We start from the raw sequence: 23,574 nt of genomic DNA, 5'->3' as shown, positions 1-23,574 counted from the left end.
CTACTGACTTAGCCATACAAGCTTTCTTTTAAACATATCAAACATAAGTACAAATGAAGAAATACCAGTAGGGTAGTTGTTCCTTTTCAATGAATTGTTGATTTATAGACAAGAGTGTGGGTCATGAAAAATTTAGGGCAATTGTTCAGGTTGGCAACTGAGCACAAAAGTAAAATTTTGTGAATGGTTTTTCTTTGTGACTGCTATACTTATGTAATGTCAAGTATTTTTTTACCTTAAAATTACCTTAAATCGCATTTGCCAGCGAGATAAGGTGGTAGATCCTAAACCTTTGTTGTTATAGTTAACCTTTGTTGTTTTGTTTTAATTGCAATGGCCCTAGGACTTAAGTGTAATTAAACCAACTTACATCCATCCATTTTCTTCAAACAGACAGAAGTTCTATGTTCCCTAGCTTCAATAAATTTATATGCAATTTTGAGACCAAGGGTTACAAAGTAGTTCAAAACTTGCAAATGGAACTGTGGTGCAACTAATTAATTTGTAAGGAATGTATATCAATTTGAAGATTAAAAAACTCATTTAGAATTCAAACAAGACAAATGAATAAATAAAAGTATCACTTTACAACCCTTTAATGAATTGTCACAAATGTAGGTCACTCTTAAGATTGAAATGAACAAAGCTTCAATTAAGAATCTGTTTTCTTTCAACAGACTGAAGGGGCAAACCTCCAAGCTTTGCCAAATTCAATCTCACTTTTGGGCTCTTATCAATGGGAACTTTCTTTGAACTTTTTTGACCAACTAAAAAAAGTAGGGAAAGCATCAGGTATAAGTGACTTAAGAGACTTGACAACATTTAGAAAAAGCTACATGCAACCTGATCCAAATAAGGATGCTGTTGTAGAGTATAAAAGAGAAGCCTACAGGTATATCCCAAATATGGTAAAGGCATATTACAAAGAACAAGAACAGGTTCATAGAATACCATTGAAGTGGTAAAGAAACCAGAAAATTCAGATTATAAGATTAACAAGAAACTATGAAAATTACAAGTACAGTACTAGCCTCCTTCCAACAGGATAAATAAGGGGATTCACACCCCAAAGCTCTGACTATTTTCAACCACACCTTTAGGAGCCAAAAAAAAATTAAATACATTTTTTCACATATCTCAAATATGACAGTTGACTCAGGAGTTTAGGTTCGGAGATTCAATACTCTGTGGAGCCACAAATGGAAGGACCTTTGCTGTCATAAGCATTGTTAATCCTAGCACATACCCACACTCAAATATAACATTCTGTAAAATCATAAACAGCAAAAATAAAAGACTTTTTATTTTTGATAAACAGTGTTTGAAAAAGTACACTACAAAGCAAATATCAGGTTCATCAGCAAGCTAAATTTGATGTGACAATGATAAAATTTGTTGAATCTTTTCTGGGATCAAATGTGTTAACTATAGATAACACAGACATTGCAATATCTATTTGTCCATCCATCTGTTTGATTGAGATTCTGAGACTATGACCCTATGTCAAAAAGGCTAAGGCTTTTAAAGTTTTTTTTTCATTGACCTTGGGTCAAACAGGGAAGAAGAGGAGGTTCTATACACAAAAAGTAGAATTTTTTGTTGATTTGCTGAAGTTAGTGAAAGGAGTATCAAATTTAAATGAAAGATAGAATAAATGTACATAGCAAAATTTCACCAAATTGGATCCTACTAGAATTTATCAGATTTGTTTAGTATAATTTCAAGAATAAGTAAGGTGCTGTCTCTGATAGTTGACCAAGTTTAAAAAAAACAATCCTTTAGATCAAAAAGCTTAAAAATAAATGTGTGTCTGATACACAATATAGTTAAAGATATGTAGTTAAAGGAAAAGCTACCATATTTTTGATCCCTGGGAAATTATTTTAAAGCCCTATACTGATTAGAAGAGGTAGCTCACATCAGGTTACTCAAACATAATTCTAAAGGAGCCAGACCATGGTTAAAATGCTAATCCTGCACTGATACTTAGTCAATTATACTGCTATTTCAGCTTATTTGCATTGTGATGTTAACAATGGGTTTGCAACTTTAATGTGATGATTGCTTGAAGACAGGATTATCACCCTATTTCGGGTAGATCAATTTTATTTGAAAGAAAATCATTTGGTAAAATTCTAGTTGATTGACTTCTTGCTATCTCAGAAAGGGGTTATGTTAGGAAAATGAAACTTTCAGGGATGCATCTACAGGCTAAAGTATGTCCTGGGAAGGTACTTTGAGGTACCTACCTCTACTCCTTCTCCCTCTAGAGGGCCCTGACCTTTGATGACTTTCAAAATATGTGTTATAAAAGTGAAATTTTGCAAAATAGATCTTCTGTTGAATGAAGAACAACAAAATTGTTTTCAGCTTCACAACTTTGCTCAATCAAAATTTATAGGGTTTTAAAGATATGCCAATACATTTCCTAAATTTTGAAAAAAAAACATTGATATGGATCAGAATTCTACTCATAACAGGAATTGCATTTTCAGAACTAAAGGCAGAGAAAAAGCAGCTGATAACTAAAACTTAAGATAAAATGTTGTTTTGTCAAATTTTCAATTTTGACAAACCTATTAAACTTGTCAAAGGTGTCATGTAGGCAAATTTTGGGGCTCTCTAGAGGGAGAAGGAGTTGAGGTGGGTACTCTAGAATTCCTTCCCAGGATGTACTTTAAACTGTAGATCCACCCCTGAAAATTTCATTTTTGTAACCTTACCCCTTTCTGAGATAACAAGAAGTCACTCAACTAGAATATTAACAATCACTCTATTAAAAAACTATCAAAAAACTACTGATCAGCTATCACTCTGCTTAGAGATAATCTTTTAGTAGGGCATGACAAATTTTGTGTTTTCTCTTTGTTTAAAACAGCTTAATTTTTTTTGCTTCAAGAATAACAGAACAAGAAGTCAATGGTCATTGTATTTAACAGTTATCATACAATTAAAGCTCTATGATCACTGAGCAAGGTGAAGATCTACATCCTTAATGATAATCATCTAAAAGCTGCTGATCAAAAATGATTTTTTTTTAAACTTAGATATTCTTAGCCACTTACATTGGAAGTTTTTTTTATCACACATTTCTGGAATTTGAAATCTCTCTGGAAACAGACCTTTCTTCCTTATGCTCTGGTCTTCCTTATGCTTTAGATATGGATCGCCACTATCTTTCTTTGGTTTCTTCTGAAAAACCTCAGATAAATGCTGCAATTTCGTAGAATTTTTTCGTGGGGTTTTTGACGTCATAACCCTGCGATAATTACAGATAAAATTCTAGTCCGAACTGAGAATTCTTTGAAGAATTCTAGACGGATGCGAAATTAATTCTGCATACTTGAGCTTTCGGACACGCTCGATAGGCATCCAAAGGTTCGAATAAGCTCCTAAAACTACATTTTCTCTGGAAAGTATCTAAAATGTTCTCCTCATCTTTTCCAATCACCCAAAGTTTAAGAACTACCATAAGACTAAATTTTGAAAGAAAATCCTTCACTGCAAACAGATAGCATCACCCTTTTTACACGTTTTGAGTTTAACTCGGTTATTTATTGTAATTTCTGTTCGTTTCAGTTTGATTTAATTATTGAAGGGTGATTTGTAGTAGTTTTACGCTTGGAAAGTTATTTGACTTTATTTCTGTTCATTTTCGGCTTAGTGGAGCTCTTTACTTTTCTTTGAAAGCTTTGGATGAAGCTTTTTATTTTTTTGTGTTCTTTTTTTATTGATATAGTCTTTTTCATGGGTAAAAATAATATTTTATGTCTTTTCGTTTTTTTCTATAAGATTCTATAGTTTGGCTTGTTATTTGCATACTGGATATTTTTTTTTAACAAATCCAATATCCCTAAGTAGAAAGTTTCTTTTCTATAAATTTATGTTCCTTTTTAATTGGTATAGTCCTTTTCATGCAAAAAAGTTTGTTTTTTTTCGAATTTTTTATAAGAAACCATAATCTGGCTTGTTATTTCTACGTTGGAAAAACTTTTTCAACAATTTTTCATTCTGATACAAGTAGTATGTTTAATTTAAGCCTACTCAAGTTGATAATAACTCCTCAAGCTGAAGCGAAAAATAAAACTTAAAATCATTACCAAAAAATTCTATCTATGCTCTTTGACACCCTAGACACTTACACATGTTTATTTAATTGAATTGTAAGAGCATAAGTAGTAATAGCAGTAGCCCCGAAATTTTCAAAATAATACCTCCAGTCGTTCTCAATATAAATCTGAGATTTCTTATTGGCAGCCATATACACAGTGCTTATTAATTTAGTTTTAAAGCAACATTTATTTTTAAAAACATAATGCACCAATTGCATAACTGTGGACAGGGGCGTCACTAGCCTTTCATCTTTGGGGGGGGGGACGCCTGAGATGTGCCGACGAATCTTAGGCAGGTGTGGACAAAAAAATTCTCCAGATGTCGGTACCCTTTGTTGAAATTTAAACAAAAAACAAAATTTCATGTTTTATAGTTTAAAACAATAAAAAAAAACGAGACATATGATCAAACCCGTACAAATGAATCAGCTAAACTTTAAGCCGGCGCTAGTTTACAGCTTTCCACTTGTCTACAGGAGGGGCGAGGTCGATCATGGGCAGCATGTCTTTCTGACATCATAAGCATGAGATGGTCAAGTCTTTCGTCTCTCATTGTTGACCTCAATATGTTCTTCACGATTTTCATTTTACTAAATATTCGCTCACCTTCGGCCGATGTTACCGGAATGGTTTTTACAAATATGAATGCTCTGTACACTAAGGGCAAACTTCTTCTATTCTTCTTTGCTAGAGTGAATAGCTGGGTAAATTTAACTACACTTACAGAAACTCCGTCGTTTTCACGCTTGCAAATTTCTGCAAAAATTTCCATTTCGGAGTGGAACGCATATCTGCTATTGGGAACGCGGCACTAAAAGCTTGACACTGCAAAGGTTCAGGGTTCACGAGGCAATCAAAGACAGGAAGTACCAGCTCCTTTGTTTCTTCGAATGCTAGGGACAATTCTTCACCTACGACTGTTAAAATTTTCTTAAACTCAGTAGCGTAAAATATGGCAAGCGACACCTAAAACACTTCACTTGTTCTGTCGAAATCAGCACATCTTCATGGAAGCCGCCACCGACGGTGGTATCGTCTATGTCCCCCCCCCCCAACCAAAAGTAGAATTCTTCCTCAGTCATAGGACGATCATTTTTCTCTTCTCCGAAAATTCATTGCTTGGCCATACTGACAGATACGGTTACTTAAACAGCTAGTTCGCTCTCGTTGCTCATGAATTGTTTGGTAACAGTCACCGTGGCTTTCATCAAGTTTTATGCACTGACGATATCCGGCTCTACTTCTTGAAGTTCACGAATCAGGATGTTTGTTCGAGAAAGTAATGCCCTCATGAACATCAACTGTGCTATGAATTTGAATCTTGTAATGGCATTAAGAAGCCCGTCGGACTCCAACTTGTTGTCGGTATCAAGGGTGTCTGAATTTGCCATTTGTCTCAGCAGTCCAACAGCTTCTGGCAGAACAAAACACTCCAAAGCGCTTCAAGCGACTCCGATCTTGCAGACCACCTTGTTTTTGACTGTCCCTTTAGATGAAGCTTGCTTTCAACTTCTTCTCCAGCCTTGCGGTACAGATTGAAGCACTTGGATCCCCGGTGAAAAAATTATAGGTTTGATGCAAGCACCAAACTTGTTGCAGGTTAAGGAACTTGATTCACACCAATGCTCCACTATGATGTTCCCTCTATGGGCGAGGCACCTGAGGTACGGAACATTTCTTCCGAGCTTCTTGGAAATGTGAGCCTGTGCTCCCTCAAAACGGCCACTCTTGTTGCTGGCAAAATCATAGCATTGAAATGCCAGTTTGTCTTCATTGATACAAAGCTTCCTCATAACTTGCAGAATTCTTCGGAAAAATCGACTCTTTTCTTAGACTCAGAACCAACGACGGTGAGTAAGCGCTCTTTAGCGGCTCCTTTGACATCATCGTATCGGACACCTACAGCTAAACGTTCTTCGTGGCTGACAGCCAGTGTTCCTTCTGCAAACACTTCAAAGAAGTGAGCTTCATTAACTTCCGTTATGATTTTCTGGACCAGCTCTGTTCCAACAGTGGCAATCAATTCGTCTTGACTACATCCCGACAGATAGCTGGTGACATGTGGCTTGTTCTGCTTACTCATCCATTGATTCATTTCAATGTTATGCCTCGTAAGCAGATTGGCTAGCTCAACGTAGTTGCCCCCTTCATGATCTTTGCCACAAAACGCAAGACCTTGTTTATCTAGCGTGGTGGTGTCGAGCAGCATGCTTATGATGCGACATCCTCTCTCCCTTTTTTATGGCTCTATATCCTTTTTGAGTTTCTCCTTGTCAACTAAATAGGGCAAAGACTTGTCTCTCGCTACAAAAGAAATGAGATCACCAACAGAAGCTTTACGGCCATTTGATTCGAAATGATTGACGAGCATTCCAGGCTTGACACCCTTGCCACGCATATTATGCCAGCTAGTTCCGGCAAAGAAATCCCGCATCTTTGTTCCTGTATTCGCGTCCAGGACCAGTTGGGAACAAGGAACACGCGAAGCAGTAGGGCGAATCCTTTTCCACACAATACTCTAAGTGCGGGTACTCATTATACCAGTATTTAACTAAGCGCGGTTGGTCTTTGGAACTCTGTGCTTGGATTGCCTCGTTTACTGGGAAGTTCAGCTTTGGCTGAAAAGGTCCTAGCTCAATAAGTTTCAGCTTTTCAGTGTGGGAAAGTTGTTCTTTCCTCAACCCAGGATCATGATCGACTCTTACAATTCTAACCCGATGTTAGGCAAAGCATAAAATATAGTTATAGATACTTTTGAATCAATTAGCTTCTCAGAATTTTTAATTGATTGCGAATTCGGGTTAAAGTCGTAGTTTAGTGCCCTAAAATGGCAGAGAACACGACTTTCACCTGGCCCAATCTGTATGGTCACTTAAAAAAGAGCTTAAAATTTACGTTTGAATTAGCTCCCTTCAAATTATCTTGGACTCTCAGTTTGATACAATCACCCCTGGGAAAATAATTCCACATTTTTAAGACTGGAGCTTGAAACCTCTACAGTGTGGTTCTCTGATCTGATGTATCTAACAAAGGAATTTTCAATAAATTCGCTTGCTTTTTTGGGTATATTTCACCTTTTTTCAAAATTCAGGCAAATTTTCTCAGATTTTTGGTTTTGGTGGGTAACAAAAAACTGAAAGAATTTTATATATTTAGAATCAGCATAAAAACCAATACTGCCGGCTTAGCAATTTTCTCGAGAATTCCATTTTTAGTTTTGGTGAACATTGGCCCAAGTCACTTTTTACTTCCAGTTTTTTTTTTATCACAAACTATTTGATAAGATTTTCTTGTGACGAAATTTTTTCCCAACCTGTTCATTTTATTTAGGTGAATAGGACAATAAAAAGAAAGTGGGTCAATTTGGCAGCTTTATAGTAAGTTTAAATTTTGCTTTTCTTACGCTATTCTATTTTTTTAATGTCCGAATGTTTAACGGACTTAAGTTCAAGGGGGAGAATTGTCCTGTCATAAAAGAGGTACATTTTACATGGTATTTATCAAATCAAAACGTGTTATCTAGGCAGGCAGGATGATTTTGAGTGTCTCTATTCTTTCTGTAAACTATTCTAAGGTGTAAGAAATTGCATAACGACAAGTCTATATCTTTTATAATCTACGGAAGCAATAAGTCTTTCTGTAATTTTGGTTAGAGTTTGATTTTCTGGCTGATTTAAAACTTTCCATCATCTTCGAGTAAATTTGAGAGTGTCATGACATTAGGCCCCAACAGCAAAGCATGAAAAGTGAAACGGATACTGAAAATATATGGAAGTGCTCACACGAGAGTTGTTTAGGGAAGGGGGGGGGGGGTTCAGGAGTGTGTGACAACTAAACTTTGAAGATTTTACATTGTCAACGATGGTATTTTTCTCAAATAATTATAAGTTTTTCTTTTTCCCTTTCTTCAGGTCACTTAGAAATAAATGGTATTTTAATGAAGAAATAATATTCAAAATCAAGGATTATGCGAGAATTAAGCATAAAAAGGACTTAGTTTAAATCATAAATATTTCAAGTAACTTTATCCCCCTCCCCCAAATTTTTCTTTCATTAAATCCATTAATTGCTTTTCAAGTCCATATTTTCCCCTTAAAGTTAGTTACTTCTATCGCTAGATCCATTTCTGTGCCTCAGTCTTTCTTCCGTGTTTGTGACTTCACAAAATGTGGTTGTCATTTTCTATTATTATTTTTATTGAAAAAGCAAGCGGCTATTCGTTCAGTATTTAGGCTTTCAGGCGAAATACATCTATAAGACGAATATGTCTTTACTCTTTAGAATGTTTAGTAGAGACTGCTGCAAGTCAAAGCAACGACATCTGCCAAAGCCAGAGTTTTAATAGATTGTGGATGTTGATAACAAGAGCGTTCATAAATGTAATTCTGTAGCACTCTGTCTTTGTGTCGATTTATTAAACAGTGATTTACCCTATTTGTATTTTAGATACTCCCTTTGATTTCATTATATTTAAATGAAAATTGGTAATATATAGCGTTGGCATTATGCAGTCAGATACACAAATCTCTTTTTAACGCTAAAGCGTAAATTACCCAATGTCAAATTCCTTGGAGAAAAGGAAGATGATGGATAAATTTCCAAGACATCTACTACCATCAATTAAAAAAATTGCAATTGAGACTCTGGCATTGCACAGGAAAGTTGGCCAGTTAAAACTGTTGTGCCAGAAAGTCTTATCGTTTCTGGCCGAACTGTTCATTCTGTTAGAACTGGATTTTATGGTTGATACAATAGGTGTTGCATAGTAAGGAAACACATCTGGGGAATTAAAATTTTATTTTGAAAAACAAATTAATATAGATTTTATAATAAGCCAGCAGTCATCCAAATTAAATCTCAAAAGTACTGATTTGTGTTACGTTTTAATAATAAATATTTAGTATTTTTTAAGCATGTGAAAGACGAAAGAGAAAAGATTAAAGACAGTCAAATTTTGAGTCGCTTTTGGAGCTTATTTCATGGAGAAGATTGAGGTAATATGTGTTAAGAATCTCCACCTCTGGTATCAATAACATCGCATAAAAAAACTGACTCAAACAGCTTTGAGTGTTCAGCCCATGTACGCTTCATATTATGACATCAGAATTAAAATAAATTTTTAATTTTTATAGTTCATTCATTGTGATGACTGCAAAAGTGGATTATATCGAAGGTCTTCAGAAAAAAATAATCAAGATTAACACAAGCGTATTTATTGCGCTGCAAATGGACTGGGTAAGGTAAAGGGTGTTGAAATAATTTCAGGTGCGTTTGTTTCCATAATGAAGGTGTGCTTAATCAGGGCTTATTAAGTTGAAAATCGAGAGCTATAATACCTTTTAAAGAACTGAATGGAACTAGAGGGTAGTTATCCCCCTCACCTGACGGCTTATATATAAAAATACTTTTTCTGGAATCGCGCGTGGAAACTAAACTTTATAAGTTATTGTAAATATGAACTTATATGGGAATTTTGTATAAAATCTAATATTTTCAGTAAAATCTCTTTTTTTTCAAATTTTAAGCGGTTGATTGCCCAACCACTGCCCAACTGTTGCTTGTGATGATTTCTTCTTCATTTGATTCTTTTTTCATTTCTATCCGTTACAAATTTAATTTATTCTCTCATAGTAATTTCTGCTTTTCTTCATTGACGTATATAATTTTACATCTATGTATTAATCCATAATGGGCTAGTTACTCTGTGTTTGACGGCTGATTCGCTATATGTCTTTATTTTTGTTTGTTTTAAATTCTCTATTGCTCTTTACCTTTCTTTTAACCTTTTATTTTTATTTGTAAAGATTGTTTTTAATACCCTTTCAGAAAGTTGTTCGTGTCATAAGCTCAAATCCTCTTTTTCATTGTCTTTCCTCGCCTGAAAACTGAGATAAATCACATAAATCAGAGCATACAAAATGGATGATAATAAAATAGCTATATGCTTTGCTTGGGCTGCCTCTATCAATAGTATCATAATATTTGCAGTCATGAGTTTTTAATCATTCAAAGGTAATAGACTCCAAGATTGCTTGTGTATGATTTTGACTCTTATTGATAGAAGAGCATCGATAAGTGGGGATCCGTACGATTACGATTAGCCCAGGATCTTAAAAAGCCTGCATTCAACTGGACATCCCAGGGACTCTTCGATTTTAGGTACTACGCCGGCTTAAGTGATTTGTGTTGACTTGAGAAGAAGTCTTAGTCACTGACATGCTTTGGATAGGACTGACTACTTTTCGTGATGGCATTAAAATTCTACTGATTTAAATAATACGAAACTTGCAGCTTGGAAAGTTACAATGCTAAGAAACATATATGATTTTGTACGTTGGATGACGAATACAGACGTTTTGAACTTGACTTATAGACATCTAAGAAACTCATATTCCAGGGGTAGAAGGATGAAATTAAGTCATTTTTTTTATTTTGGCAGGGATGATGAATGCACAGGAAGTGAGTAAGACTCGTGATGAATAAGGAAACTGCCAATTCTTGCTCAAGTCGGGAATGAGTTAATAATAGAATGCTAGTATTATATATCCCAGTAGAAACTCTTGATGGAGATAGTAGTACTCAAATTAAGTTGACTTACAGGTGCTTGGACAAATAAACGGGATCCAGGGTAGAACTATTCTGTTTTTACAAGGGGATTTTCGAAATGGGAATATGTTATAGCTTTGGTAAATTTGAAGTTGGACAGGAAATCGGTAACGATTTAAGAACGTTGCAATTTTGCAGGTATAATGGTGTTCTTAAAAGCAGTACAGTACTTGGTCGTAAAATGACCCAAAAAGTAACACGGTAATCCCAACATAGTAAGACGGCAAACCATATTCATTTTCTTGTTTAGATTTCAACCAAGTTATTGGCATCTGCACAAAGAAATCTTTATACACAGCGTTAATCTATCTGCACAGCAAAGCCCTTGACGATTTTGTTGGTCCATTTGAAGATCTTTTCGGAACTCTTATTAATCAATTGGTTTCTGAGGGTGAGGATAGGGCTTTCAATGTTATGATTATAAGTTACAATTTTTTCTTTCTTTCTAAAGGTGAATAGATGGCATTTGACATGTTTAAATCTTATTTGTTTGATTTAAATGTGAAGAGTTTTATGTCAGTGAAACTCTTGAAGTGGGAAGGATTATAACATTGATCCTAAGGAGAAGGGTCGAAAAGTACATTTTCAGGCAAAAATTGTTGCAAGTGACGGCTCTACTGCACCATTTCTTGAGTCTTTCCCTGATTTTCTACCTGGGTATAAGTATCCATGTTGCAACAACGAAATTTTTGATATATTCCCTAGCTTCTACTATTATTCCCATAATTCACCTATTTTAGCTTCCCAAAATACCTGAATGCGCAAGCTCTAGCTTTGAAAACGTGTAGTTAATTATTTTTGTTCTGTTTTGTTTTAATAAATTTATTGTCTCATATCATTTCATTTATCAGTCCTGGTTGAACTATATATAATATATAATATATATATATATATATATATATATATATATATATATATATATATATATATATATATATATATATTTTTTCTGGTGTTGTGCTGAAGATGGTCCTCGGACATAGTGCCTAAATATCCACTGAATGGAATTCCAATGTCTTTGAAAAAATTTCCCTATTGTTTCTAAGTTGTTTTTGCTTGATCGATAGTGAAAAAACAAAATTTGCGGCAATGGTATTATTTTCCAGTCGTCGTCAATAGTCACTTGTTTGGGATTACATTATGCTGCTTCGAAAAGAGATTTTAAACCTGTCCTGGTTTAGCATGTTCAGATGAAACTACGCAAGACATTTGGTTTTTTAATTCGTTTTCGGGGTCTTTACTGTCGGGACGTCCTTGGTCGTATGTATAGCGCTGTTGCTCTGTCTCACGTATTGTTCCCGTCCCTCCTCTTCCGTAATCTCAGACCTTCTGATTTTTCGCCCATTAAAGTTCCTTATTTTAAATTTTGCAAATTTTTACGTGGTTTCCCCTTTCTTTTAGTAACACTGAGATTGTTTTTAAGCTTAAAGTGAAGGATCCTGTAGTCTGTATAAAGAAAAAATACAAAACATTTGAAGACAAGGCGAAAATTATCATTTTAGGCCACAATTTATTTCCGTTTTTGAGTAACAGTTCTGGCTCTTGATGATTTACAGGCTAAATTATTTAGCAAGTGTTTTTGTATCTTTTTTTTTCTCTCTTTAAGTGTTTGATCAATATTTGATTTTTTTTTTTATTGTAAGCGTTATCATTTGTCTTTTCTTTATATTTACATTGTAGCTTACTCCTCATTTTTTGAGGGAAATAAAGAAAATAAATAAATAAAAACTAAAGCAAGGGGTTAGATGTTTGCCGATGTGTCAATATTTTATATATTTCTGATATACCTAAGGGTACACTTAAGATTCAGTCGGCTGTAAAGTCAATTTATATTTTGAAATCCCTTCCTGTCATACCTGACCAAGTGTTGCTCCTGCAACACTTCACATTCCATAGGCAACTTGAATCTAGTTGTCTATGGTACTGTAAATATTGAGCTCTTGCATTAAACTTTAGCATTTCATTCTGCAGAAATGATAAGTTTTTCAAGGACATTGCTGTAATTTTATTTTAACATTTTGAGATGGGTATAAGATTTTTCTATTTACAAGCTGGAGATTAAATATTGCTAAGATTTCGATTCAGTAGACTATTTTCCTCTTCTTCTTATGTAAGGATACAAACCAATCTAAAACTTCTTTGGACTGACCAGTGGAATAGCGTTCAACAATTTCTACGATACGAAGTCTCATTTTCATGCTCAGCGGGTTTCAACAATGACAGGATGCGTGTAGCACAGCAAGAGCTTCCATAAAGCAGGTTTTAGAGCCAAAACACAGGACTAAAACTCTCTATGCTGAAAACGCTTCATGCTAGGAAGGCTGCGAACACAGCAGTTTTTCAAAATTGCTTGTCATGAACTAGTGCTCAACAATTAAAGATTTCCATTTTATGTCAAAGGAGTAAAAGGGCTGCAAAATAGTACAAACGTCATTGTATTGGAATTTGACAAAAAGAAAAAAGAAAAAAAGACACCTGGCATAATACTTCAGATTTCAGTCTATAGTCAATAATTTTCACCCTCCCAGTTCGTTTTGAATCTCACCCAGAATTGTAGTTCCCCGAGTTTGAACTCAGTATTTCAGCAGATTCTAGATTCAATAAACCTATGTTCTAATTGGAGATAGCAGACGGTAGCTGAAAACGGTTTGTAGTAGACTTGTGTTAAAATCGGAGTTGTGAAAACGCCAAATGCGGACCTGCTATCTGAACCTGCTGCCTGAAAACGATGCTCTCGACTTCTATAGCATCTTCATATGAACAATCCGTAGTCGAGTTCTTCTTCTTTCAGGAGTTTATCATTCTTTAAATGACTATTTCACTTGGCTGTGAGTCAGCTTGCAGATACGATCTTGCGGGATAAAATTAAAATGAAATTAGGAGATTGTCACAACTTTCTTAATGAATGTCTTCAAACACAGTGAATAAACAATTATTGAAAGGCTTAAATTTAAAAATCGATTTTTGTTTTATTCGAATAAACAACTGAGCGTATAACAAATATGAGGAAGTCAAAACATCAAATATGGATCATATATACTGTATATGAATCACATATGGATCATATAAGATAATATAACCATCATATGTGGATAATTCATCACTAAATTGGACCTAGTCAGTTTTGACATTTTTCGATCCGTTCACAAACTAGGCTCTAATTAACCTATTAAAGCCAGACTCTAGGCCGTAAACATGGCCTTAAAGGCCGTACTTAGGCCGTTGTTGAAGTGTTTTGAGATATCTTAATTTCTCTATTTCTTATTTTTCTTATTACCTTCTTTTTCATATCTTATTTTTCATAGCAATAGCTAGCCAAATTCAAATCGTTATTTTCTCGTTCGATGTTCTCGACATTTACTAGAAGGTGTTCACACTTTTATGTTTTTATAATCGTTCGTAGGCTTTCTAGAGTAATTATCACAAGTCAAGGTTCTAACTCTTGGCACTTAACTTCGGGATTTGCATCTAAAAAGATACTTTCTGGACTTAATCTACTTTAATACTAATATGAGACTCCATACGATACTAATGGACATCCAAGTCAAATTTGCGAGAACCAATCAGATCCCAAGGGGCCAAACAGTTCAGATTCTTCTTCATTTCGGCTAACACATGACAGCTGGGAGCCATTATCTGAAAATAGACCAATAATTATACAATATTTTTTATAATTATTATATAATGATTATAAAATATTTATTATATAATTATTAAATATTTATTATATGATAATAATTTTTATTATAACAATAAAATAGGGGGCGGGAGGAGAGTATATACATTTTTTTTGTCCAATCAGCTTTAAAGTTTGTTCACTATATGCCCATTTTGGAGGTAAATAAATTCATGATTAAATAAAAAGGTAAATTGAATAACACTAAATTGGAACTTTCAGAGAATACTTAAACAGGAAGATCAATTGAAAAAAGGTAATATTTGTATGTCAATACTAGCACTACTACCATTGCTACTTCTACTAATGCTACTACTGCTACTAAACTACTCCAACTACTACTTCAATTGCAAAAACTAGTTAGACTTAAGAGTATTAAGATGAACCTTCGTTGTGTGAATACCTTGTTTTTGAGTATCAACTTTTTAATAAAGTAAGATTCAACCTGTATGATTTTTCCAGAGACTTTTATGATCGGATTATTTTATTTAATTGCTATTGACATTTTTGCTACTTATTATAAATTCCGTCCAGATTTGATCGTTTATTAACTGCGGAGAATTGGGCTAAGAGATGTAATTAGCTTAGAGTATTGAACTCGACTGAAGTCTTTGTGCATAGCATCAGCATCCATTATGGATCCAGAATATTGCGGCATCTGATTAAAAAGAATAACCAGCAAAACAGGTGGCGTGCAGTCTATTAAATGCAATAGACCGTCTCATTTCAGCTGTGGAAATACCAAGTACTCAAATAACTTGAAGAAGAGCTTTGTGTGCACAATTTGTGCGTAAAAAGATTCTCCAAAAAACTGTATCCTGATTAAATTGAAGTTGAAAAATAATAGTCCAAGACAGCCAATTAACAACGAGAAGAACCATGATCAGTTTAAACGAATATTATTTTCCGAGTGAAAACATGTTGACAGAATCACCAGCAGCTCCTGGCATAACACCGAGATGGCTGCTGTAGAAAATAAAAACGGTGAAAAGAAAAGACTGTGAAGGTTCTGACCTAATTTGCCTCATATGTGATAGAACGACTAAAAACAGCCCCTCATTTGATTGTCATCAATGCTTACAACACATGCATGCGACCTGCGCCGCAATTGATGCAGGCATAGTTCTTGCTGTTCAGAAGCCCTCGGGATGATTCTTTCTTTTTACCTGTAAAAAGTACTTAAACCAGCGTAATAAGAGTGGGTCGAAATGTCCCAGTACTGACGTATCTGTTCCATGCAGTAGCATTGTTACCAGCCAAGTCCAGAAGACTCAATAAGGAGTATCCTCTGTCTATTCATAAGATGAAGAAGAGTCATACAACTTATCATACCCCCGAGCGACGTGTTTGCAGATTTCACATGAGTGGAGGCTGCAGAAAGGTAAAGAATTGAACCGTTTCTTAATATTTGCGTGAATTTTTTAAAGGTAGCTGCCATGACGAGTATCGTCTTCTACCACATAAATCTCTGTGTCAAAAGTTTCCACAAAGATTTTGTTTCATGAATTGTTGTCCTAATATGCATCTCCCTTTCCACAGAAGGAGAAAGCTACGTTTTAAGACTTAATTGCGAAGTCCGAAAAACGGGGAGCGAAAAAATGCACCTCTGGTGATACAGGGCTCCCCAAGTCAGCCATATCTGGTTCCTGTTATGAGTTCGAATCTCATGCCACATGTCTTTAGTCAGCCAATGCACATCCCTCCTCCATCATACCAGCCCCCTCCCCTCTTGAAACCCTGGAAAAACTGGCAAGAACCAACATTAACCATCCTTTCGACAATCCGTTCGGTACAAACAGCCAAAGGAGTTGGAATTTTAAACAAATTAAAGATTCACCAACCATTCAAACCATGTTTTCCGAGTTTCCCAGCTTGGAACCGATTCAGTGTGCTGGCAAACAAATTCGAGACCGCAGTATAAAGCCCTTAATTCATCCCTATTCATATGTGAAAATATTAATGTCAAACGTCCGGCCACTAATGAACAAAAGGGAAGAGGTCGAACTATGCTTGAAGAATGAACTTGATATTACTTGTATCTGTGAATCGTGTTCCGTGACTTAAGAGTATGTTGCATTTGATGGATATGATACTTATTTTAAACCAAGAATGACAACCGATGAAATTACAGTAACACATGGTGGTGGTGTTGATATTATTTGTCGATCATCTATAAAAAAATAGAGTTCTCAATTTCTACAATATACCAAATAAAAATGGTTTCAAAGTCTTAAAGTTGTGGTGCAGGCTTAAGACGCTACCTAAGGAAGTGACATCACTAGTGATATATGTTGTTTACTAACCACCCGTGGCCCTTAAAGACCTTGTGAATTACTTACTGAATTGCACTGACAATGTACAGTTCTCTTATCCTAACGCTGGTATCATAATGACTGGCGACTTGAATGACTTGAATCCCAAATGGATAAGCAATTAACTGTCACTTAAGCAGATTTTTAATGTGCCAACAAGAGGTAACCATATATTAGATCTCGTCTTTAGCTCTTATCTTTAAAATATTACAATACCCCCTTTACCTTACCCCCACTAGGTATGAGTGACCACCTGTGTGTTACTTGGGTACCTAATCATTTTATCCCAATTAGACAAAAAATAGTGTAGTGTACAGGCCCTACACATCTGAGCTAATAAATCTCTACAAGAAATGGCTCAAAAATCGAGACTGGTGTGATATCCTCTAATTTCTGATGGTGACAAAATGGCACGTTTATTTTGTAGAGAACTGTTCGAAAAATGCTCCCACAAATTCTCCCACAAACAACCAAAATATGTGGAATCTAATGAAAAACCATGGAATACTTAAGATATTCGGGATCTGATGAAATTGAGGAATGAATTGCATGTAACTGGACCTGAGGAAGATTCAAAAGGTTAAGAAATGCAATTTGGTATAAAATAAGATGTTCACGTAATCAATGTGGTTCTAAAACAATAAGAAAATATATAATCCAATCCACGTAAGTTCTATCATACAGTTCAAAATATTATTAGCAAAAAGTGAGCAAAGTTCAAGTTAGAGATACTGTTGGTAAACCCCTGCAACCTAAAGAGATTAATGATTGGTTTTCATCGATTTGCAAAATCCATCCGCGACTAACAGCATTACCAACCAATGACTCAGTTTCAAATATCCCTATCCTAGAGATTAGTTCAGTTGTTAAGAAGTTGAAGGCACTTGATCCTCATAAATCTAGTTACCCAAGTGAGATACCAATTAAATTGATCTTGAATGTGCTAATCTTTTATCTACTCCTTTAACGGCAATTTTTAACCAATGTTTTATTGATGGTGTTTTCCCTAGTATTTTTAAACAGGCGTATGTTACCTCAGTTCCCAAATGTAAGGCTTCTAGGATATTACGATATGAGGCCGATTTCAAAAACACCGGGTCTTTCAAAAGCGTTTGAAAGTTTTATTTTTGATTATTTATTTGAGGACATGAAAGAACGTAGATTCCCAACAATTTGGATTTAGACCAGGGTATAGTACTATTTATTATCTGATTGCTTTGTTGGATACCATCCTTAAACACATATTTGGCTGTTTCATCACTGCAACTAATCCCTCTGACTACCGAACAGTCTGAAGTGACGATAATTTTTAATTACCTAAAAGCTCAATTAGGAAAGGTAAAACTGAAGGTCTGCGAAACTAAGAGCTCTTACATGACATTTAGCTTCCTAATGGTTAACAGCCACTCTTCTATTTCCCTAATGCCGATAAAGAAAACAGTTAAAGTACTTGGAGTACTTCTGGAAGAAGATTTAAGATTGGACTCGCAAGTCGAATATCTGACTAAAAAAGGCACCTCACTTTTAGATTCGTTTTCCAACCTGAAGAGATTTGGTATGCCAACTGAAGTTTTGAAATCTGTATACTGCAGCTATGTTAGACCTTCTTTTGAGTATGTCCGGCTTGGCATCCGGGTGCGACGAAAGATCAAATCAGTTGGACTTGAGATGATACAAAAAAGAGCTGTAAAAATTATGCTTGGGCATAACTACTCAATATGATGATGCACAAAAACAACTCAACTTGAATTCACTTGATACTCGTTGACACATCGATTTGGACTAAATTGTTTGAATTACCCAGCTCATCTTGGTCTACTATCCAACCTTGAGAGCCACCCTACTGAAGGATCAGTCACTTGACTCTGACAAATAAAAAATAATTGTCCACAGTTAATGACTTACCCAGCCTCTAGTACCGAAAGATATTAAAAATCATTTGTCCCTTGTTTCATTTGGTATTTTAATAATATTACCATGACAAATATTTAATGTTTGATGCAGTTTATTTCAGGTATTTGCCAGTTAGTGTTTGAATTTACCAATCATTTATATACTTAATTATTCTGAAATATCCTATATAAACTGTCGCTATTTTAATCGTGAAAATATTTGACTTATATTAATTTTTTTTTATGACTCATTTTTATTGACCTTGAAGCGGCAATTGTTGCCTTAGTTTTTTTGTGTTGCTGTTTATTTGTTTTAGGTCTTTTTTTTGTGTCATGACATGGTCATGTTAGCTCCAGCTATTGCAGTGAATAAAATATATTTTATTATATTCTAAAAGGGTGTCAAAAGAGGATCAAAAGCCCACATTAGCAATATTTTGGAACGGTTTACCCTGAAAGGGATATACTACTGACCAAAAGGCAAGACATACATGCTATTATCGTCATTAATACTGCTGCTACTACTGTTACTACTACTACTAATACAACACTAACACGGTAACTACTTCTTCTACTGCCACCCCAACTACTAGAACACTAGTACTTTTAAGGCTAAGTCTATAAATACAATATTTGAGAGAATATTGATGGCAAATTTGAATTAACAAAAGACACTATGTGGATTTAGATTGTCAAAAGAGTGTATCTTAAGAATTGATTTATGTATACTGCTACTCTACTAATTGCATACTACTACTAATAGTATGTGATAGTAGTAAAAGTGCAAATTATGTTCTGGCATTGAAAAAGCATAGGGTGTGTGAACCATACTTAAGTTAATTTTTGCTCGTTTTGAGTTTGACTCGGTTATTTATTTATTGTAATTTCTGTTCGTTTTAGAATTTATTTATTTATTGATGCTGATATGTGGTAGCTTTTCGCTTGGTACAACATTTGATTCATTTTTGCTCAATATGGTTTCATTGGAGTTCTTTATTCCCCTTCGAAAAACTTATTTTGTGGAATCGAAAATAAGAAGCAATATCAAAGCTTAAAACGAACAGAAATTATTCCGAAAATGAGGAAGAGGGCTGGCCCCTCCTCAATATCTCGCTCTTTACGCTACAGTTTGACTGTTGGTCCTGACTCTTTAAGAACGACTACTGAAACACAAAAACCGCTTAATTAGAATAAGAAGCTTTTCTAAAGTACTAAAAACTTCAGCAAGAAGAGCGAGAGATGGGCGAGGGGACAGCCCGCCTCATATAAGGAATAATTTCTATTAATTTTAAGCTTTAACGTTGCTCCTTACTTTCAGTTGAAAGTAAACCTGCCAAAAACAATACAGCAAAGTAACTGTTCACCGCATACTATTTTTTCACAGGAAGTCTTATCATCAGAAAGGATTTTTTTTGTGTGTGTTTTGAATAAAAGTTCTGTAGAATAAAATTTGTCAAAAATTAAGACTTTTGTAGTTTCTTGGGAGTAAATGGTCTATTGATCATTTTTTCTTCTAAATTAAACAAGAGCTCATATGTCACTTGTGACGAGGTCGGAAGAGTCAAGAGCCATGAGCTCTAGCAAAATTCTAAGAATCAATAGACTGATTTAAAAGGAAAATCAGAGGCTTAATGCCGGTCGGGATTTAAAATAAGAGCTCTGAGAAACGAGGTCCTTCTAAATATCAAAATTCATTAAAATCCGATCACCCACTCGTAAGTTAAAAATACATTATTTTTTTCCTCTGCCATCAGCCCCCCAGATGGTCGAATCGGGGAAAATGACTTTAATAAGCCAATTTGTGCAGGTCCTACTAATTTTCATCGTCCAAGCACATCCAGAAGCACCGAACTCGCCAAAGCACTGGACCCCCCTCCCTAACTCCCTCAAAGAGAGCTGATGCAATCCGGTTACGTCAATCACGTATAACTCCCTCAAAGAGAGCAGATGCTGTCCGGTTACGTCAATCACGTATCTACGACATTTGCTTATTTTACCCACCAAGTTTATTCCTGATCTCTCCATTCTGAGAGTTTTCTGAGATTTCCGGCTTCCCCCTCCAACGTCACCAGAATCTGGTCGGGATTTGAAATAAGAGCTCTGACACATGAGTTCCTCCTTCTAAATATCAAATTTCATTAAGATCTGTCAACCTGTTCTTAAGTTGAAAATACCTCAATTTTTCTAATTTTTCAAAATTACACCACCTCCCCCCAACTCCCTTAAAGAGAGCACATTCAGTCCAGTTATGTCAATCAATCATATATCTAGGACTTATGCTTGTTCTTCCCGCCAAGTTTCATCCTGATCTCTCCACTCAAAGCGTTTTCCAAGATTTCCCCCTCTAACTCCCCAATATCACCGGATACAGTCGGGATTTAAAATAAGAGCTCTGAGATACGAGTTTCTTCTAAATACCAAATTTCATTAAGATCAGATCACACATTCGCTAGTTAAAAACACCTCATTTTTCAATTTTTCCTCTCCCTCCAGCCCCCCAGATGGTCGAATCGGGGAAACAAAAGTTATCAAGTCAATTTGTGCAGGTCCCTGACACGCCTACCAATTTTCATCGTCCTAGCACGTCTAGAAGCACCGAACTCACCAAAGCACTGGAAATCCCCCCCCCCCCCAAAGAGAGCGGACCCGTTCTAATTATATCAATCACGTATCTAGAACTTGTACTTATTCTTCGAATCAAGTTTCATCCCGATCTCTCCACTCTAAGAGTTTTCCAAGATTTCCGGTTTCCAAGATATCTGTTTCCTCACTCCAACGCCCTATGTCCCCAGATCCAATTCAAATTGAAAATAGAGGATCTGAGACATGAGATCTTTCTATACATCATATGTTTCATTATGATCCGACCACCCATTCGTAAGATAATGATACCTCAATTTTCGCGTTTTCCAAGATTGCAGGTTTCCCCTCCAACTCCGCCCACTGTCACTGGATCTGGTTAGGATTTAAAATAAGAATTCTGAAGCACGAGATCCTTCTAAATATCAAATTTTATTAAGATCTGTTCGTAAGTTACAAATACCTCATTTCTTCTAATTTTCCGAATTACCCCCCCCCCCTCCCCCCAAAGAGAGCGGATCCAAATTCCATCGTCCTAGCTTATCTGAAAGTGCCTAAACTATCAAAACCGGGACCGACAGACGGACAGACAGATTGACAGAATTTGCGATCGCTATATGCCACTTGGTAAATACCAAGTGTCATAAAAATTAGACGGCAATATAGTTGATATCTTTTATATCTATTAAAAGTTTTATATCTTTTAAAATCTTCAGTATGCGCACTTGGCTTTTGGCTTTAATTACTTTTGATGAGCACTTCAGGAGTTTTAGTCAACTGTAATTCAAACCATACTCATTGAAAGTCAAAATAATGTTGTTACAGCGGTAGTTACTAAACTGTCTTAATGCTAAAGAGGTGCAGTTAAAGTTTGAGCCTTATCCTATTGTAATTTTCCCCCGTCAATCTGTCTATTCCAAATCCAGTTGTTCTTTTTATCATTTTATTACACTTATATGTTGGAACGTTCGATCCTTTATTACGTGTTTTCGTTCTTTGTCCGTTCTTGTGGACATTTGGTTCTTTTAAAAATATTAGCGAACAAATCATTTTTTTTCACCGTTGATCAAGTTCTGGATATGTTCTGTTTTTGCGCTTTAATTTGTTTTACTACTATTATTAATAAGACAAGGTTGTTAGTTGTTCTGAAGAACAAATTTTCAATATTTTGATTCGATTTCAAAATATAACAATGCTGACAAAATAAATTCCCATTTTATTTATGGATTTGTTATCTTTCTGCACTTAGCAGTTCATTTTGGATATGAATATTTCAACAAGGAAAATTATGTGGTAAATTGAACCCATTTAAAGCAGAAGGTGATAAGGAAGGAAGGGAAGCCTGAAGCAGTATAGTCTTCTGAACTCCCATAGCCTACATTTTAATTTGAAGTCTTTTACTTATGTGATAAGCGAAATTTCTTTTACGCTTTTCCCCTGAAATAATATTTATTTATTTATCATACTTTGTTTTTATAACAGTCAAGGGTAATTTATTAATCAAATATGAAAATAGATCCCTTCGTTTAATTCATCTCTACCAAATACATAAGAATCTCATTAACTAAATACTAATTTTTGACTGGTATAAGGGTTTGGCTGGTCGTCAGATGGCTGGTAAAGATAAATCAGCCATTAAAACGAAAAATAAAGTGACACGTTTCTTTTTGTACAGTACCTTTTACGACATCAGTTAAGACAAGTTCAGTATTATCATCTGAATTTTCTTCCCAGTCTCTATGAGATTCTTCATCACAGCTTGAATAAACAGTAGTAATAATTGGGAGGGAGACTTTTCTGGAGAATTTGATTTCGGGTGGTCTATCCATAAAATACGGTAAAATGAAATCTCGTCCATTAAAATTCATGGTCGCAGAGCTAAAAACAAGAAAAGTCACAAAAGTAATTCAATAGCTCTTTACAAGCTATGTAAGAAAGTTTGACATACCCCAAAGTAAAGCAAAGATAAAGTCCAAATGCCTGCAGTAATTGAAAAGATATTATGTGACACATTCCGTCAAAATAATATTTATAAGACCACCTATCAAACAAGATTTGCTTAATCGACTTGTCCAATATATTTTCCGATTAGTTCAGTATAAATACTGAAGATGGTCACCAGTTAAAGAAAGAAGAATGGCTTAACTACGAGCTTGAGAGTATAAAAACAGACTTGGAAGCTTATACCTACATAGAGAAAAACAAGTTCATACCAGTCCTGGTATTTAGGGTTTCTCCACTATATCTCCTTTTCTCCTGTGTAGAATGTTGACCTTGGGGGAGCTAGAATCAAAGCTTAGACCCTGTATTACCAAGCAGGGATTAACCCAAAAAAGTAGCTACATGTGCAATATACAGAAAAAAGCTTAAACAGCTGTAGTAAGAAAGCACAGAGC

The 23,574-nt window shown here is 35.2% G+C and overlaps 1 protein-coding gene across 1 annotated transcript in view; it reads right to left on the bottom strand.

Annotated features, from left to right (window-relative positions):
- Positions 1 to 13,137: 13,137 nt before the first annotated feature.
- The window catches only part of LOC136031070 (uncharacterized), a 52,160-nt gene continuing 41,723 nt past the window's right edge, over positions 13,138 to 23,574 (bottom strand). The window contains exons 9-10 of the mRNA XM_065710316.1: positions 22,857 to 23,056; positions 13,138 to 14,354 (exon numbers count right to left, since the gene is read on the bottom strand). The gene's annotated coding sequence lies outside the window, so the exon portion shown is untranslated. The remainder of the gene's footprint in view (positions 14,355 to 22,856; positions 23,057 to 23,574) is intronic.

The sequence above is a fragment of the Artemia franciscana genome, chromosome 9, assembly GCF_032884065.1.
Source record: "Artemia franciscana chromosome 9, ASM3288406v1, whole genome shotgun sequence".
NCBI lineage: Eukaryota > Metazoa > Arthropoda > Branchiopoda > Anostraca > Artemiidae > Artemia > Artemia franciscana.
Note: the sequence above shows the minus strand (reverse complement) of the source record. Positions and strands in the feature narration are given on the sequence as shown.